General features: G+C 35.8%; 1 pseudogene; it reads right to left on the bottom strand.

The window, feature by feature from the left end:
• The window catches only part of LOC138942189 (uncharacterized), a 351,185-nt pseudogene that overhangs the window by 106,940 nt on the left and 222,641 nt on the right, over positions 1-21,604 (bottom strand).

Here is a 21,604-nt window from a genome sequence, read left to right as displayed (position 1 = left end):
TAACATTCTCAAAATAATTATTGATTTTGAGATGTGATTCTCTTAAATGTGCTATTTCTAAATCTTCATTTTCTTCATCATTATTTAAAAAAATATCCCATAATACAAATATATCCATTTTGTATTCTCTGCAAATAAGATATAGATTAATTATTTTCATACAGTAACATATTATAAAATAATTATAGATTACATACTTATATTTACATATCCTTAATTTATATAGAAATTATGTAAAATGCATTTTATGCATACAATTAGAAATTATCATCAAAAGAAAGAATCTATTTTCATATTATTAATTTCAATAAAAAAAATCAAAGTTATATTTTAACAAATAAAAACCTTGTATATTATATATTCAATTGATAAAATCCTTTCAAAAATTGATAATTACAAGATAAATCAGAAATTTATGGTAAAATTTAATCGTTATTGTTAATTGCTATATGTATTATATACAATTTTTTTAGTTTAAGATTTTTTTGTAAATTAATATTTTGCTCGATATTACTTATTTAGTTGGTATAAAAATTAATAATAAAATAAAGTGAGGTTAAGATTTATTTATTTTCTGTTTTACAGAAAACAAATTTTATTATGTCAGCAAAATACTGATAAAAATTTATTTATTAATATACAGGGTGTCCGAAAATTCGCGCAACACCCTTTAAGGGAAGGTAGAGAGTGTTATTCTGAACAGAAAAGTCCTGTACCATTTTGCGATTTTCTCAATATTTAAGAAAATATTAATTGTAATAAATCAAACTACGAAGTGCCGTGAGAAGCTCGCGGCGCGAAGATACCTCCCACTGTCACTTGATACTAGGCCCGCGGCGAAGCAGTGGGAGGAGCGTTTTGCGAGCGCTCTTCGCTATGACAACTGAAAGAATTACACACAACACGGAGAAAATTTTATATTAATTCATGATACAATTTTAAATTACATTTTACTATTTTTTTGTATTATCGATGGACCATCATGATATAATAGAATAAATTATAATACAACATTGTAAAATTTAAAACTAACACTTACCTAACATGTTTTATCATTTGCCATAGTAAAAATTCGTAGGTGCAAAGTTATAATCTTTATTGTATATCATTGTAAAATGTTGTAATGCTAAATCTCAATTTTTACAATTCAGACAAAATGAGAAAAGTATATATTGTTGTCAAACTGTTTTATATTTTTTCCGATATAATTTATCAATTAATTTGACAGCAACTCAAAGATATTAATTATGAATAGATGAGATACATCATTCGAAAAATAATAGGTTAGATAGAAAAGTACAAATAAATATAATGATAATGATTGTAAATCGAATACTTACGTTTTTTTTTCTGTCACTTTCTTCACAGCACTTTCTTTTATTCATAGTACTTTTATAACGACACTACTTATAGCGAAACAATTAAGAAAGCTTTGGACCGAAAAGTTACCGAGATGCGCAAATCGTTTTGCATTTATGACTGAGCCTGCGGCGTTTATGACTGAGCCTACTGCGTATACGCTTCTGGCTTCTGTTACTGCGTAACTGTTCGATAAAAATTCGTGCGCTCGACAAGATCTTGCAAGCAATGCTTATCGTTTTCCCCTTCCTTTCGAGTCTTTAACGAGTTATTGAATTTGAAACGTTTACATGATTTCGACGTAACTTTTACTATGGCAACACTACTTTTTGTCATATAAATAAAGTAATTTTTGTGAAACCGGCGCTCAAGCCATATTCTAAAGTGGAAATAGTTTATTTTTACTATGGTGTGCAGTAAAAATTCATTCGATATATATTTTTTACTTTTCTCGCAATACTAATTTTTATCCAGCAAGTTTTTGTTTTGTAACATAAATCTTTTTACTATGAGACAGTGTAAAAATTGCTTTATTGTTTTTAAAATAATGACCATAACATTTAAACTTATAGTTCCTTGATGGTCCGCAACTACTACGACATTATAGTAATATTTAATATAAAATTTTCTCCGTGTAATGCGCGTCCTCCAGAGACACGGATCATTGAATCGGATTAATCCAGAGAAATTTTGAAGTCTATCAATTGAGTACCACTGCTCCGATCAGAGATTCGATTATTTGTCATGAACACCCCGATATGCTCATTCCTAGAGTCCTATATAATCAGAGAGGCGATCATAGACATAGTATATCTATACCGAGTGAAGAGTGGAGGCCAAGGTGCACGTAGAAAAAGTCATACTCTGTTCCGTGTCCCTTGCGTTCTCTCTCGCTCGCACGTAGCATAGCGTACTTTCGCTACGCTACGTGCGAACGAGAGAGAACGCAAGGGACACAAAACAGAGTATGTCTTTTTCTACATGTATTTTTATCTCCACTCCTTAAATTTAAATAAAAGCAAACGCTCGGTCTAGATCAGTGCATGAAACGATCTGCACATTTTAGCCGATTTCCGAGAGTCAACGCCTATCGCGCCCCCCTTGCGTCTTAAGATCCACGCCTAGCAACCATAACCAAGCACGCGGCGCTCTATCTTAGGTACGGTGCGTTTCCGTACTCCCTTACTGCCAAATATCCATGTTTTAAACGCGATCTCTTTAGAATTTTTTCAAATAATTAATTCAAGAACAAAGTTTCAATACTCGATTATTAATTACATTTACGATATAATAATCCTAAAATATTATTAAATTATCAAATTTAAGAAATTAGGCTCTCGTGTGACATCACAAATTTTAAATAATCGCGGGCTAATAAGAGCCAGAACGCGGATAGTAGTGCGTTAGTTTCATAGAAAAATAAGTTTTCTATGAAACTGAATATGTGCACAAGGCACGAAATTTACTTAGTGCTATACCAAGATTTTTTTTTAAATAATCTCAATTCGAGATTTATAATAACCCCTCTTATATTATCCCCTCTTATATTAACCCCTCTTATTATAAGGCGAATGAGAAGTATCGGTGGTGTGAGGTCTGAATAGCTCAGAGGTAAGAGCAGTCGCCCGGCAAGCGAAAGACTCAGGTTCGATTCCCGATTCAGCGACTTTGCCCCGATATTTTTCTCGCCTTTGTTTATCCAGCGGGGTAAAGAGGGGTTATTATAAATCTCGAATTGAGATTATTTTTAAAAAAATCTTGGTATAGCACCAAGTAAATTTCGTGCCCTGTGCACATATTTAGTTTCATAGAATTATTAAATTATATTCGACAGATTAAATTTGTTAAATGTCTCGCGTGCGGAAACTCTTCCCGGTATATAAATTAATAAATAATTATAAATTTAAAGAGACGAGATTTATAAAAGACGCATTTATTAAAAGATACTTATGAACGATATTATTTAAGTTATGGACTGTTGGATATCCCCAGTATATGATGTCATTATATAAATTAGAATAACGTAATTATAATTATTATATTTTTAGCAATAGATTTCCACGTCACCCATGAGGTACTATTGTTGACGCGTTTTTTTTCAGTGGTTTCTCTTGTAGGCCTAATCCACTAAAGAAAAAGAATAACGAAAAATAACCACCAACTAAAGGAGGAAATAACAAAATTTAAAAAATATAAGTAATAATCTTAAAATTTATTAAATTAAAATTTTGTACGATTACGTCGTTCGCATGATTCGATGATGGATAGAATATCTATCTGGATATTTGAAGAACTTATTTGCATATCAACGAAGATAATGATGCATCTTTCAAACAAGAGCGTTTGTCTGTTTTAATATATTTCATTTTGGAAAAAGAACATTTACATAAATAGGTAGATTCAAACATGGAAAAAAATCGAAGACCGAAATTTCTAAGTTTCGATTAAGTCGCTAATACATCTAAAATTTTGAAGAGTTCTATTCCCTTTTTCGATCGCGTTTTAAGGGAAAGATCACATTGTAAATCGCAAAGTTCCTGTTGTAGTTCTATATTTTGTTCTTTGATTTGCAGGGTAAAAGGATACTCGAGAAGAATTAGATCATTTTTAAATATCCCAAAATCACTGAACCACGTATTAAATTGATTTATTAGTGAATCGATTAAGTAAAGATGCTTCTGAAAATTGCAATTTGTGCCATGCTCTTCGAAAAGAATCTGACAGGATGCGAAGAAATATGAAGTACCTGCCTCTATATGATTTTTAAATAATAATAATTGTCTGCGGAAAGAATCAATGGCACTAAAAAATTGAGAATCAATTTGATTACCTCTTTGGAGCTTTGAATTTAAGATATTTAAATGGTTAGTCTCAAATCAGTAATAAAAGCGAGTTCACAAAGAAATTCTAAATCTTCCCCAAAAAATTTATTTTTGTCGCATTTTGCAGTAGATAGTTCTTGCAAGAAAAGGAAGATTTCTTTTCTCATTGCAAAGAACTTTTTCAAACATTTTCCGGCACTAACATAAGCCAGCGAACTACGCAGTATAAAAGAACATCGGTATAAACTGCGTTATGCTCTTTGAAAAAGTGCTAAAACTTTCGATGAGAAAGAATTTTATTACTATTTTTAATAAAATTAATAATTTTTATGACTGTCTGCATTTACAAAGTTTAACAGTTTTCCCGCATAACGCTTCTTGGTGAATGAAACAATGAATAATGTGAGAAATTTTCAATTTTGCTGCCTGATTAGACCGAGGAATCCATTTTGTGAGCCAGTCATTGCTTTGACACCATCAGTTATTATAGCCGAACATTTTGTAAAGTCTACATTGAATTCTTTGAGAGCGTTTTTTACTGCTCTGAACATATCAAAACCCGTAGTTGTGCCATGCAATGCAACTAAATCTAAAAGCTCCTCGACACATGAGAAATCGTTTTGGATAATTTGAATAAAAATACTCAATTGGCTTACGTGTCGATTATCGGTGCTTTCATCAAGACACAATGAAAAATACGAACAAGTCGCTAACGAAAATTTTAACTTATTTTTGATAGAAGACGCAATATTATTAACTATTTGAATACTAAGCGAAATGCTCGCAGCTTCGTCAACGGTTAATCTATTGTCTATCTTGTCATAGGATTTTACTGCCTCAACGAGGCATTTTTTTACGAATTCGCCATCAGCGAATGGCTTGGAATGTTACGCAATAAGAAAAGAAATAGCGTACGATGCAGCTACAGCTTTTTCATTATCATGACCGGCGTTAGAAATTAATGTATCCTGACAAATGCTATCACCTTCCTGATAAATTAATTTTAATCCTTCAAGTATTTTTAATTTTTGCTGACATGCATAATTTGAATATTCTCCGGAATGTTTAATTCTATAATGCCTTTCGAGAATGTACTTTTTTACAACAGAAGGCTCATAACCACATAAAAGACAAATTGTCCGATTGCGAACAAATGCGAAGAAAATATCCTCCCAAACCTTAAAGTACCGTTGCTCGTATCTCTGCTTACTTGAATCAGCCATCCTTCAAATTTTCGATGAAGAATTAAATATGAACAAATCAATGAACTAACTATACTAACTTGAACCGAGCACTCTTTTGAAGTAAGACGTTCTGCTGACACACGTTTTAAAACAAATAACAATCGGTTAAAACAATTGCGCAATGAATTACCAGCACGCGCAGGACAAATTAATTTGATCTATTTGTATAAATGTTATTTTTCCCAACAGAAATATATCAAAATAGATAGACGCTTTCGTTTAAAAGATATATCATTATCTTCATTGATTTCAAATATCTTATATTTTTTTAATTTTGTTAGCCATCCCCACTACCTAACTACCTATGTTTCTTATACTATGCATTGACCGAGCGAAGCGCTGACAAGCAGAGCTGCTAGTTCGTGGGAAATGGGAGCCCCCCCCAATTACCACGGGATTTGCTGACGGAGACGTAGCCGACAAAGCGGGCCACGCGCGAAACCCGAGCGACCGCGCAATTACTTTATTGCGAAAACGCGGGAATCAGGGTAAGCTGAATAAGAAAATTGCGAAACTGCAAGCAAAAAGAAGTCCTACTTAGAACTCCCAAGCTTGTATCCGAATCTTGCCGTCAAAATCGAACGACACGACACACAGCCCGGCCGCCAAATATCCCCTCCCGGGAAACCAAGGACATAATAAAAAGGCCGATTACTAATAAGCGATGGGCAATCTCTATCATTAACATTACGCGGGCAGTCAATATTAAGTTAAAGTCACGCAGAATTAAATACGACAGAACGAGAAGTGAGTCTCACAACCGAAACTCGAGTCCAGACACGCGCACGCCGATATATCTGCTTATCTGTGATAAATCTTCTTATTTCAACAAAGTTACTAGTTGCATTTAATATTATTATTAAAACCAACAAAGAATAAATAAAATTCTGAAGTTTGTTGCAGTTTATAATTGATATTGAAGTATTCTGCATTATGTTATTTTATCGGTTTGTGTTTATTTTATGTATTTATGTAAATTTTGACGTCTTAATTAGTGTTTTTGCGCAAGTTAACAAATCTGACAAGAATGAATATAAAAAAGTTATTAATAATACATTGCCTGTTTATATCGTTGCTTCGAGAGCCGATATTATTAACTCAACTATATGCGGAAAGGAATTACGAGACTTCCGAGACGCCGTGGATCAACGAATATTGTGAAGCTTGAAAAGTAAATACAATTCTATTTATTTAATTATGATTATATCAAAGAAACTCGAAAATTAAAAAATTAATTGATAAAAAATTCATACAAAAGGAGATAAAAGGCATCAAGAGTCAGCACGATAATTTGTGCGCATATGTTTTATTACAATCAAATTACATTGATATTTTGACTACGTGATAGACAAATTCACAAAAAGCGTACGTTTCGGTTCCTTTTTGTGGACTATCCTCAACATAATTACAAAGTATATGGAATATATTACATCAAAAATGTGACAATAATAATATGTAGAATAAGAGTGAGTTATTTACGTTGTACAGAAGGCAAATGTTACAATGACAGATTTTGTCTCGATCCATCCGTCATTTGTCAGTAACTATATCCACAAGTATGGGAAAAACGCAAGGAAATCGGTGATGGAAACCATGCCGGTCTCAAGATAAATAAAAAATAACAGCTACCTCTTGCAATAGAATTTCCGGCAGAAGAACAACGAGATAACAAGAACTTTTTACAAAATGTTTAATAAACTCAGCTGCATCGACGTTAACAAAAATAATTATAAGGAAGTAAGACCCTTTTCTAATTAGATCATGTGCACGAGGTTCCCCCCGAAAGGCTAATGTTTAAAGAACTTTTGAACTAATATCGAAATCACCAACCGACGATCAGCACGGGTAAAAATACGAAAATAGGAGACACCCCCTGCCGAATGAGGACACGACACGATTCTAATTCGTTAAAATCTTGAAGAATCCCTACTTTTGCATAATTTCAATTCGTTAATGTTTTGAAAGATCCCACTCTAAAAATTAGAAGACGCCCTCAAAAAAAGGGTTATATAAAAGAAAGAACTCGTAAGACTGAAGCATTCATAGATTCGAGCGTTCATAGATTCGGCATTCTTAGATTCAGAGATTCATTGATACAATAGATTCATTCGTTCATTCAGTCATTTCTGTCGACCTCAATCAGTGCCGGGCAATTAGTCTCGTGTGCGCGCATTAAGAGAAAAAATTCAAAGAGTGACCAGTTCAACATCAGTGTCCTCATTTTGGCGTCGTCTCTAGGGCAACCCGGCACCCGCACAGCATTACATCTTAACGAAGGACGACAAGTTTACTCAACCTACCAATTAAGGGCCAGCGACGAAAGTAGGTCTCTAATAATTCAGTTTAATTATATTTTTATTCCCGCAATAAATAACGTTGTCATCGCCCATAGTGAGAACCAGATCGGGAAAAACTTACAAATTCCAACCCGCCACCGCAAGGATCCGTTCCGCGAGTCAGAAGACGCGAACTTCCGTAAATTTTAAATCAACCTTAGTCAACAGTAATAGTAGTAATTACACAATCACCACACACACGGAACAGTCATTGACTTCCCCCTTAGCTACTCCCCAATATATCCTTCAGAACCATCTTCTCCTGTACTGCCGCTTTCCCCCCGATCGTTCTCCTTGTTGTCAACGATCATCCTTGAAAATTCACCCCCTCCTTCTCCTCCTTCAGAATTAGACGAGTTCGAGAAGGCAGTGCAGGATTTCTGCAACAAACTCCCTAATTTGGAGGACGAATCCTGCTATCAATCTCCACTCCCTCTCCTTTCTTTCCCTCCTAAATCCGACGAATTCGAGAGAGCACTGGAAGAGTTCTGTCATGAACTCTTTGTCCAGATCTCGATGACGAATCCTCATACCAAGCCTAGAATTATGAAATCAACCTCCTAATATTCCTACTTACTCTCACTCACACAAATTGTTTTATTTTCTTTTCCTAACAGATATTTTGTAATAACCAGTCAGAAATTCAATATTAATAATAGAATCTTGCCTCATTATTCTGACTGATATCCTCCGTACGATTGTAAGAACCGCGAACAACCAAACACACACACACACACACACACACACACACACACCCATATTAAAATAAATTATTCTCATCATTTGATACAATGTACACCACAGTAGTTTAATTTATTATGAATAAATTTATATTCTAATTTAAATCCAATCTTTATTAACCCCTCTCATTCTCCAGTCAAAAGATCGCAACTGGTCCCATTCCGCGTAATAGAGATTAAATTCTTTTACCAAAAAGGGACCGCCGAGCGAACTTCTGAAAAACAGAGTAATAGCGACCCTAACGGTTGTTTACCTGATTTTTGGACCGTCAAGTTCGTTCGACCCGATTCTAACGCTTCGAGACGTTTAACTTCGGGACATAAAGATAGTGGTTGCGCCCTTCCACTGACTCATTCTTCCTCGAGTCTGGACGTAACACTTTACACCAATATTTCAATTATTTAATTTAAAAAAAAGACGATTGACCACCAAACGTTTTAATTAGACTACCAATCACCACCAAACGATTAGATAATTTTAATTATTAAAAACTTAAAGTGGTCCGGCTTACGGAGCTGACGTTTCTTAAGAGGATGCCGGAGCGACGGGCGAACTCCGACGGGTTAGCGCCCTCATCTAAATGTAACTAAAAGTATCGGTATATTGCCAACGCTTTATAGTTACGTTATCGACAGTATTACGTAGAATAATTAGAGTTATGGGCATATGCATATTTTAGACAGAGCAATAAAACCCAACTTTTTCGCGTTGTGTTAAATATATGGAGACAGAAAAAATGTTGTATTTCTACTGCTCTATCTCGTACAAGCAATTTTAAAGCACAGATGTCTGTGTCGCATACATATTTTGAACACAATAATATAATATTGCTCATATTGTCTCTTTTGATTTTGTCATGATGTGCATATATAGATATATACCATATATTATATATAGATGTATTATATATATATATATATATATATATATACAGGGTGTCCCATTTTAAAGAACCCACTCAAATATCTCAGAAACACTGCGTTAAATCGAAAAATGTTTCAAACAATGTTAATTAAAATATATAATAAATATATTAATATATATAAAGTAATATATAAATAATTAAATAAAATCATCTATTCATGTATTTTGTAACTATTTTTATAATTGTTTAATAATTGCTTATTTTTCACATTAAAGTCATATGATAATCAAATTATACTTTACTTTTCTCAAGACCAATTTTTTTATTTAGTCTTCTTACAATGTAACCTGTAATTATGCCAATAATATATGGTCCTATTCTGATCCATGGGGGATAGTACAAAACACTAGAAAGTCTATATTGTTCGTCAAATCTGCAATAAAACAATATTTAAGTAATCTTATAATTAGTAAAATGTTTTTATTACTTACGTTGGAATATATTCGTAAATATATGAAATATAACCAGTAAGTACAATAGAGCCTATTAAAAGTGCGCCCAATACGACAACAGTCATGTAAAAGTACCTAAAATTAGCAATTTATATTTATTTAAATATATACCCAATATATTGTGCTGATTATAATATCCTCGATACATCGACTTACACAGTTGACAAAATCAGTAGCACAGTAGCAATTATAAAATATTGCATGTCATTAGCTAAATACCAACTCCAAATCATGCACTGTAAGAAAATAGAAAATTTAAAATAAAATTTTAATATTTTTTAAGCAAAATTGAACTAATTATAACTATTTAAAATATATTTATATACCATCAAATCGAGATCGAACAGATTATTTATGTATAAAAAATTTCTCCACCAATATTTCGTACAAATTTCGTACAATCTATAATTTGGATAAAATTGTAAATTCTTGTCGTATCAAGCCGAATTTAATTGCAGTATTTCTATCATCATCATGTAGGCAGGTGTCAACCTTAATATAAATTGTTTGGAGATATAAATATATATATACAATACATAAAAAGAGATAATATTATTTGTTAAATTTTATTTCTAAATTGTTTTTATATGCATTGTTCTTATTTATTGCCTGCATAAATAAAGATAATAAGCGAGAAAAACATACCGAACAAATCTTTTTATTATATGAATAAAGAATTCATTTAATTTTGCTTTGTAATTAATCGATGTGGTTTTATCTTTACCCATCTTATCCTTCAAATATAAATAGGCTACTAAAAATCCGCTTGTAAATAAGAAGGTATCTGTCGGTATGATTATGTTACTTAATACTTGAATGAAGAAATCCGAAATGATTCTCCGTAAGAATGTTTTATTGTCTATATACCATATACAAAATAATCTCTGTTATATATAGAAAACAAGATGTATATATGTATTAATTCTATAAGTCTTTTTCGAATTACTCACCGATATAATTCAACATGAAGAATATTGTATGAAGAAGAATTATCCAATTCATAGTCAGAAATTTTAAACCGTGAATAGTAGGTATTGCGATAGCATCCAATTTTGTGCTGAATATTATTTTTGTATTTGTGTATACAGAAAAACATATCAGTATTTTTCCAATTCTATTTTTTCGATGTGAAGATAAAGAAGTTATTTCCATTTCCTCGGATATGTTCTCCACATCTATAGCGCAAGATAGAATTTTCAGTAATATATTTATATAAAAATCAACATATATGCTTTAACTAAAGGAGGAAACTTGAAGAAAGAAGCATTATTTAAACTTAAAAAAATATATGCATATACAAGATGACTATTAATATATAAATCTATATATAAATTTTTGCTGATCTTTATTAAAATATTTCCTTATTAAATTATTCGACTTGAAAATACACTGATTTTAAATAGTCAAATATCATTTTAATGTACAATGCATAAGCGTGATTTTCAAATACAAGTATAATACATAAACAAAATTACGAATAATGTAAATACGATACTTACTAGCTGTAGTATTAGTTTTATCTTTTGCAAGTAAATATTTTTGATGCACGAATTATAAAATAAATACAAAATATATCTCTCTATTATTTCAAAATTTTGGAAGCTATAAAAATTTGTTTGTAATTATTAATTATTCATAATCACACTAAAAATTAGGCTATTTTGGAACCGTTTAAATCCGCGAAAAATCATTGTAAACAAAAAAATTAAAAAAGCATTTTGAAACTTAAAATTTTAACTTTAACGCACTCTTAACAGCTTTCTCAGATTTTTTTATTTTTCTTGTTTTGTGAAACGAATATATTGTTTTATTCTTAAAATTACGTAGTTTTAATGCTCTGCAGCTCGACTTTACAAATGTATTACAAATTCTATTCAAATTCACATTTGAAAAATCACAAATCACAGAATCACATTATTTACATCAACTTTCAATGGGTATAGTTCTCGTAATTTCTTTCCGCATATAGTTGAGTTAATAAGATCGGCTCTCGAAGCAACGATATAAACAGGCAATGTATTACTAATAACTTTTTAATATTCATTCTTGTCAGATTTGTTAACTTGCGCAAAAATACTAATTAAGGCGCCAAAATTTACACAAATACATAAAATAAACACAAATCGATAAAATAACATAATGCAGAATACTTCAATTTCAATTATAAACTGCAACAAACTTCATAATTTTATTTATTCTTTGTTGGTTTTAACAATAATATTAAATGCAACTAGTAACTTTGTTGAAATAAGAAGATTTATTATAAAAGGATTATATATTGTATTTGTATTGTTATGACCCCGGAGACTTACTGATTTGAATGTAGTTGATAATGACACTCTTGTAGTTGAAATAAAGATATATATATATATATATATATTTTATTCACAAATTGACTTAATTACAAGGTTTCTGTATGTTAGCTCGCGTCGCGTATCGTGATAGAGGATATCTTGGCGTGTGCGTGTCTGGAGTCGAGTTTCGGTTGCGAGACTCACTCTCTCTCTCTCCTCATTCTGTCGTATTTAATTCTGCTGACTGCGTGGTTTTAACTTAATATTGACTGCCCGCGTAATGTTAATTAATGATAGAGACTGCCTCTCGCTTATTAGTGATCGGCCTTTTTATTATGTCCCCTTGGTTTCCGGGAGGAGATCGTTTGGCAGCCGAGCTATGTGTCGTGTTGCTCGATTTTGGCGGATACAAGCTAAGGAGTTCTAAGTAGGACTTTGCTGCAAAGTTGAAGTCAAAGGGGAAAGGAAATTGAAAGTTTTGTGTGACAGATATGAACAACCAAGATAGAGGGGCAGCTCAGAGTAAAGAATAACAGGAATGAGTAGAGTCCTGTATAATCAGAGAAGCAACAATAGCGTTTCGCTTGCACTGACGGCCATGTTGGTCAGTTGGTCCCGTAATGAATAGTGAATTTTATGTGCGAACTAATCGCAACTGGCGTACTGTATGTGAGAAAAAAGTATATTTGTAATGTTATTTAAAAAAAAAAACATTTTAAATATCTCTGAGACAATTTTAAGACATTTTAGATTTACAAATGAACAGCTGCGAGCCTAACATGGCGATCATGGGAAGCATGGAGAGGGTGACGATGTCGCCTCCATAGACATAGTATATCTAAATCGAGCGTTTGCCTTTATTTAAGGAATGGGGATAAAAATACATGTAGGAAAGGATATACTCTGATTAATTAAAAAAAAAATTTTAGAGCAGATGCTCGAAATGCCCGCTCGAAATAATCCAATATGTTACGCTGTTTAGCAAAGTTCTTCAGCTGGAATTGCATACGGTCTTATACCGTATGCAATCCCAGCTGAAGAAATCGCAGTTATAAAAGTATACCGTCTTCTCGAAAAGATTGATTTTGCTTTATTCTGCAAATAAGTGCTATAATTTAGATAATATTCAGATATAATTAAGAATTATACTTATAAAACAATAAATAAACATATATAAGCAGATATATTATACGAAATTTCAATCTACTTACTCGATAGCACCAAATATTTTTTCTGCAACAGATTCAAATATAACCTTAACCTTATTATATCTTGACATCGCGATGCTACCGCGTACTGCGTACCGCGTCGCTTGATACATATCATATACGTATGCACGCACATACACATTGTCTCTCAAAGCGTATTAGCACACTCAGGTGAATAATCGTATATGAGCGCTGCGAACGCGCCTTGAGGGACAAAATTGCTTTGCGTGCGAGCGTATGTACGTGAAAGTCTGAAACTTATGATGATTATTATGATAATGATGAAGAACGAAAAATGTCACATTTCTGATATACGATTATCATTTCTCAGGATTGACTGCAACAATCTTATTCACACTGGTGGCAATCGAAAGCTTGCATCTACATTGTATAAGGAAAGTGCCGTTAGATTTTTCATTAACGGCTTGGTTCCTGAGAAATTTTAATCGAAAATGTATTAGACGTAAAACTCTGGATAAGCTACTTGGTAGCGTTGCGGCCTCTGTATATAGGCAACATAGGCAAACCGTTGACAAGCTGAAACGTTTTTTTTATATATTAGGGGGACCGGAAAGTAATGTCGTTTCTGCGCATGTCGATATTTGTTTGTCATTTATCAGCTCATATCGATCAGGAAGACCAACAACTTTAGACAATGACATGTTAAGGGCGGAAGTGGAAGCAAATCCGTATCAGACAATCGAGGAACTGTCTAACACTCTTAACCAACCTTGGTCGACCATCCAAGAACATTTGCAGCAGATCGGTAAAGTAAGTAGAGCAGGTGTTTGGGTCCCGCATAATCTGTCCGAAGAAAACAAAGCTAACCGGTCCACCACATGCAATTTATTGCTTCAGCGGCACAATACAGAAGCATTTTTTGATCGCTTGATCACTGGAGATGAAAAATGGGTCCTCTATGATAATCCAAAACGCAAAAGGCAGTGGCTCTCTCCGAATGAATCGCCACGAAGTACAGCTAAGCCAGGTTTATACCCCAAAGGGCGCTTTTGTGTGTTTGGTGAAGTATTCGCGGGGTCGTTCATTTTGAAGTGCTGAAACCTGGACAAACTGTGAATGCAGACCTTTACTGTGAACAATTGGATCGAGTAAATCAATCTTTAATTGAAAAGTGCCTAGCGATTGTCAACAGAAAAGGCGTTATTCTACAACACGGTAATGCAAGACCGCACTGCGCAAGACGAACCCTGGAAAAAATTAATGAATTGGGGTGGGAGGTATTGCCTCACCCACCATACTCGCCCGATATTGCGCCATCGGATTTCCATTTATTCCGATCGCTACAACATTTTCTAAGTGGCAAAAAATTTGAAAATTTGGATGATGTCCAAAATGCCATCTCCAGATATTTTGCTCATAAACCAACTGATTTTTATCGATCCGGCATTGAAAATTTGCACACTAGATGGCAAAAGTTTGTTGATAACGAGGGTGATTACATCATTAATTAAAAATAAAAACTTGTTAAAAATTTAGCTGTTTGAATTTAATGTAAAAAAACGACATTACTTTCCGGTCCCCCTAATACTTAGCGTCGCGACGCTACCGCATCGCTTGATAACATCGGAAATTATATATATAAAATAGCATTCCGAACAATGGAACAAGAGGGTGTTACCGAACCCTAACCAGCGCCTGGAATTCTCTTATCGTTCTGGTCAAAAAGAAGAACGGTGCCTACAGCTTCTGCATAGACTACCGGAAGCTGAACGCGGCATCCGAAAAAAACGTATACCCGCTGCTACATATTACGGCCACGACAAGCTGCATGGAACCAAATATCTGTTCACGCTTGACCTCTAAAGCAGGTATTGGCAAGTGCCGCTCACTCCGTTCAGCCGGCCTGCAATCGCATTTACCGTGCCTGGCCGAGGCTTAATGCAATTCAGAGTGATGCTCTTTGGCCTGCACTCGGTACCCGCTACCTTCCAACGGTTGTTCGACGCGATACTCGGGCCGGAGCTCGAATCGCACATCTTGGTGTACCTCGACGATATTATTATCTCTAGCCATACGTTCGAGGATCACCAACGGCACCTATCCAAGGTGTTTCACCGCCTACGCCAAGCACGGCTCCGCCTCAATCCGGACAAATGTCATTTTTGTCGGACGAGCCTCCGTTACCTCGAGCACGTTATAAATCGCCAGGGTATCCGCACAGACTACGAAAAAGTGAGCGCCGTTGCGAATTGGCCAGCACCGACCACCGTAAAGAAGGTACGCCAATTTCTGGGGTGGCCTCATGATACAGGCGCTTCATTGCCGACTTTTCGACCCTTGCCGCGCTTTTCATCAGGTTGACCCATAAAAAAGTCAAATGGACGTGGACGGACTACAAAGAAGCCGGTTTTCGAAGGCTGAAGAAAGCCCTGACCACCACGTCGGTCCTGGCCTGTCCGGACTTCTTGAGGTCATTCGTCCTCCAAACCGAGCACACGGTCTGGGGGCCGTACTAACTCAGCACCTTGACGAGAGAGAGTGGGTTATCGCTTACACCAGCCGAACCCTCAACGCCGCGGAGCGTAATTACAGCGCTACCGAATTAGAGTGCCTGGCAGTCGTCTGGGGCATTCGGCGGATGCGCGAGTACCTGGAGAGGTATCTTTTCACGGTCCTGACCGACCATCAGGCCCTCCGCTGACTCCAGTGGATCAAAGAACCTACCGGCTCTTTAGAGAGATGGATATTCAAATTCCAACAACACGATTTCGATATTCAATACCGCTGAGGCGCCCTTAACCGAATAGCCGATGCCCTGTCTCGTATACCCGAGGTAACCAACGTGCCGCTGGTACTGCCGCATGCTTGCAGACATAAAAGCAAGGCCTGCCGACTTGCCCGACTACGACATCCGAGATGGCCAACTCTATCGGCATATCCTGCACGACCTAGACTTTGGGGAAACACCGTCCGAAGACCAATGGAGGCAATGCGTCCTAACCGAGCAACGCCCCTCCTTGCTCGACCGAATGCACGACGATCTGGCAGCAGGGCAGCTGGGTACCGTGAAGACCATCGCTCGCGTTGCGCCGCTTTACTACTGGCCCGGCATGTTTAGGGACATCACTCGCTACATTAGGAAATGCCCGACGTGTATAGCGCATAAGGCTTCGCAGCAACGACTGGCCGGAAATCTTTGCGCAACCGTCTACACCACACCCTGGCAACAAGCGGCCGTCGATTTGATTGAGCCACTACCGAGGTCCACACCTGGCTCTTAACGATGCAGGACCGATTCAGCAAGTGGATCGAGATGGTTCCATTACGCCGAGCCACCATCGAAACCTTAGCTTGCGCTATGATCCACCATCTCGTCTATCACTACGGGTGTCGGACAATATTCATATCCGATAACGGGACTCAATTCACGTCCCAACGGTTCAAAACTCTCCTCGCCGCCTTTGGTATAGGACACCAGAAATCACCCGTATATGCGTCCCAGTGCAACCCGGTAGAACGAACCAACCGCATGGTTAAAACTATGATCGCCCTATATGTGGAGAAACGTCATAAAAACTGGGACGAACAGATCGCCGCGCTACAATTCGCAATCAATACAGCAAGATATGAGGCCACGGGATACACCCCAGCGTACATTCACCATGGGCGCGAATTGGCGCCATTTCACTCGGAGGATCGGAGATCGCCGGCCCCCGCTCGAGGTCCGGACATAAATCGGAAGCGACTCGAGGAGGCCTTTGAGGTGGTCCGAATCCATAGCTCGCGCGTTCCAAAGGCAGGAACGCTATTATAATCTGCGCCGGCGCGACTGGCGCCCACAAATAGGCGAGCAAGTCTGGAAACGCGATTGACCGCTTTCCAGCAAGAGCGACGCGTTTAACGCCAAGTTGGCCCCCAGGTACATCAGACCCCTGGAAGTCCGGAAGATCCTGTCACCGTCGTCCTGTCAACCTTCGCGACGCCAGAGGGAAGTGGCACCGGCACGTTCACATGCAAGATTTGAAATCGGCCCCGGACACCGACGACGAACATCCTGAGCCGGAGAGTTAAGCCAACACCACCGGAGGACAACGCCACCCCACGCCCTCCCACCAGACTCGCCAATAACCCCCCCCCCCGCGTCTAGATTTAAAAAGGGGGGGTGGTGTAACGACACCGTTACTAGCGGCTTCGCGAGCCGACCAGCCGCTCGCATTTCCTGAGGCTCGGCGCCTATGACGCCCCTAAGCTCCCACACCCGTGTCGCGGCTCATCCGTGGAGCCACTCCATTACGCACCGACTCGCGTAAGTGGCAGGCCGACCCCCAGTATATAAGGCGGTCCGACAAGCGTACCGTTACCAGTTCTCGATCCTTAGTTCTCTCATTAAGTCCAGATGCGAAACTACCTCTCGTGTTACACCAGGTCCCGGGCTACCCGTAGTTATGCCGGGCTACCCGGTAACTGGGACGGCGCATCCTTAGAAAGTAAGACCGTTTCGCGTACACCGCATCCAGATTAGACCGTAAGACCGTTCCGCGTATATCACGACCAGACCAGACTAGACCGTAAGACCGTTCTGTAAATATCGCGTCCAGATTAGACCGTAAGACCGTTCCGCGCATGTCGCGACCCGACCAGATTAAACCGTAAGACCGTTGTAAATATCGCGTCCAGTTAGACAATAAGACCGTTCCGCGCATATCGCGTCCAGACTAAATTGTAAGACCGCTCCCATACCGCGACCTGATAGCTTGTAAGACCGTTTTGTACATATACTGTGGCCGAGCCCCGTACTCGTAGAATTAATTAGCTCCCTTAGGATAACCACCCGCGTCGCTCTAACTCCACCTTTATACGTGGCCTTTATAGACTACACTAGCGTGCTAGTTCTTCTAAGGATAAGACGCAGAAAGTGCCGACACCCCGTCCTTCTAAGGATAAGGCGATCAGGCCGTTGGAACCACATTAAGGGCCATAAAGTATTTTTTCATTAAGTACTTTTTGAGTTCTTTTATTTTTTAATCTGACAAATTTTGATATAAAAATTAAAATATCTTGTAAAATACTTAGTTTTCGATAATCTTACCGTAATACTTTTATGTACAGAATAATGAGACAAATCAATTAGTGTAAAGAAAAAAAATAATTGTTTAATAAATACATTGTAAATAATTATATACTTTTTTTAAAAAACAATTATTTTTGTGACCTTCACGTGATCTTCACGCAACTATTCAAGGTCAAATTAATGACACCACCTTATCCCCGTTAAAGCCATACAACTTTTGTCTGAAACATTTTTCCATATTTAAAGCCGTTTCCAAGATTCAGGGGTGAGGTCAGACTTTAGAGATACCCTGTATAGACTGCGCGTCTTTACATTTCCCTCTACATTTCTATTCAGAACGCGTCAAAAAATAGAAAGAGTGTCTTTGTCTAACTTGGAAAGAGAAAAGTAGAAGGGATGGAAAAGATGAAGATAGAATGGTGATACAAAGTATGCTTCTCTGTCTAATACTTGACGATCCCCACTCCTTAATATTTGGTCTAAATATACTATGTCTATGTTTCTATCACAAAAAGCCAAAAAGCATTGTCGATACATCGCACAGTGGTCCCAAACCCCGAAAAGCTGGCCAAAAGTCGAAAAATAAAGTTTCAATTTAGTTTCGATTTTGACTGTTGGATTAGATAGAGGGAAGGTTTAAATGTCATGAACCGGGGTCAGGAAGAGAGAATTGTGTATATCTACTTTTATACAGCCAATACAAAAGTGACATTCGAACGAGTAACACGCAAGGAAAAATTAACCTTGTATTTAGAAGTATACCAAAATTCGCACGTTTCACCGATTTGAATTTTATAAAATGGATCTTTCAATTGAAACTAAGTAGAATATGAACATGTATTTCAAATATTATATAATAATGTACTTATAATATAATTATATAATAATATACAAATTAGTATATTATAAATATAATTTGATAAAATTACACGAGAAACTTTTAAAAATTTAGAGAAAAAATTATAAGTTCCGCAGAGTTCTGCAAAAAAATTTATTGCGGATTGTAGTGTTATATATTATATATTTGCATGAGCTATGCGCGCTCGAGAATAAGAGAAGGCGTACGCGTGCGTGGAATGATGAATGAAAGAGACAGACTTGTGCGATATCCGGCGGGATGTGCATAAGAGCGAGATTGCTCCGATTCTCTTTCCGGCTAGACCTTTGTATGAAGCACACGTGTAGTAAAGGAAATATATTTAAGAAGTAACTCTGATACAGATCTATTGCGAAAATGCAAGCAAAGAAGTCCTACTTAGAACTTCTTAGCTTGCATCCGGATCTTGCCGCCAAAATCGAGCGACACGTAGCCCGGCCGCCAAACAATCCCCTTCCAGGAAACCATGGGGACATAATAAAAAGGCCGATTACTAATAAGCGACGAATAGTCTCTATCATTAATTAACATTACGCGGGAAGCCAATATTAAGTTAAAGCCACGCAGTCGGCAGAATTAAATACGACAGAACGAGGAGTGAGTCTCGCAACCGAAACTCGACTCCAGACACGCACACGCCAAGATATCCGCTATTGCGATACGCGACGCGAGCTAACGTACGGAAACCTTATAATTAAGCCAATTTGTGAATAAAATAGATATATATATATATATATATATATATATATATATATATATATATCTTTATTCCAACTACAAGAGTGTCATTATCAACTACATCAAAATTAGTAAGTCTCCGGGGTCATAACAATACAAATACAATATAATCCTTTTATAATAAATCTTCTTATTTCAACAAAGTTACTAGTTGCATTTAATATTATTGTTAAAACCAACAAAGAATAAATAAAATTATGAAGTTTGTTGCAGTTTATAATTGAAATTGAAGTATTCTGCATTATGTTATTTTATCGATTTGTGTTTATTTTATGTATTTGTGTAAATTTTGGTGCCTTAATTAGTGTTTTTACGCAAGTTAACAAATCTGACAAGAATGAATATTAAAAAGTTATTAGTAATACATTGCCTGCTTATATCGTTGCTTCGAGAGCCGATCTTATTAACTCAACTATATGCGGAAAGAAATTACGAGAACTATACCCATTGAAAGTTGATGTAAATAATGTGATTCTGTGATTTGTGATTTTTCAAATGTGAATTTGAATAGAATTTGTAATACATTTGTAAAGTCGAGCTGCAGAGCATTAAAACTACGTAATTTTAAGAATAAAACAATATATTCGTTTCACAAAACAAGAAAAATAAAAAAATCTGAGAAAGCTGTTAAGAGTGCGTTAAAGTTAAAATTTTAAGTTTCAAAATGCTTTTTTAATTTTTTTGTTTACAATGATTTTTCGCGGATTTAAACGGTTCCAAAATAGCCTAATTTTTAGTGTGATTAAGTACTCTGCGTTGATACCACTGCTTTTTTATAGCTTCCAAAATTTTGAAATAATAGAGAGATATATTTTGTATTTATTTTATAATTCGTGCATCAAAAATATTTACTTGCAAAAGATAAAACTAATACTACAGCTAGTAAGTATCGTATTTACATTATTCGTAATTTTGTTTATGTATTATACTTGTATTTGAAAATCACGCTTATGCATTGTACATTAAAATGATATTTGACTATTTAAAATCAGTGTATTTTCAAGTCGAATAATTTAATAAGGAAATATTTTAATAAAGATCAGCAAAAATTTATATATAGATTTATATATTAATAGTCATCTTGTATATGCATATATTTTTTTAAGTTTAAATAATGCTTCTTTCTTCAAGTTTCCTCCTTTAGTTAAAGCATATATGTTGATTTTTATATAAATATATTACTGAAAATTCTATCTTGCGCTATAGATGTGGAGAACATATCCGAGGAAATGGAAATAACTTCTTTATCTTCACATCGAAAAAATAGAATTGGAAAAATACTGATATGTTTTTCTGTATACACAAATACAAAAATAATATTCAGCACAAAATTGGATGCTATCGCAATACCTACTATTCACGGTTTAAAATTTCTGACTATGAATTGGATAATTCTTCTTCATACAATATTCTTCATGTTGAATTATATCGGTGAGTAATTCGAAAAAGACTTATAGAATTAATACATATATACATCTTGTTTTCTATATATAACAGAGATTATTTTGTATATGGTATATAGACAATAAAACATTCTTACGGAGAATCATTTCGGATTTCTTCATTCAAGTATTAA

The sequence above is a fragment of the Polyergus mexicanus genome, unplaced genomic scaffold, assembly GCF_030449975.1.
Source record: "Polyergus mexicanus isolate NDT 795.1 unplaced genomic scaffold, iyPolMexi1.0 SCAF_21, whole genome shotgun sequence".
Classification (NCBI taxonomy): domain Eukaryota; kingdom Metazoa; phylum Arthropoda; class Insecta; order Hymenoptera; family Formicidae; genus Polyergus; species Polyergus mexicanus.
The sequence above is the reverse complement of the archived record's forward strand: the minus strand, read 5'-3'. Positions and strand labels throughout refer to the sequence as shown.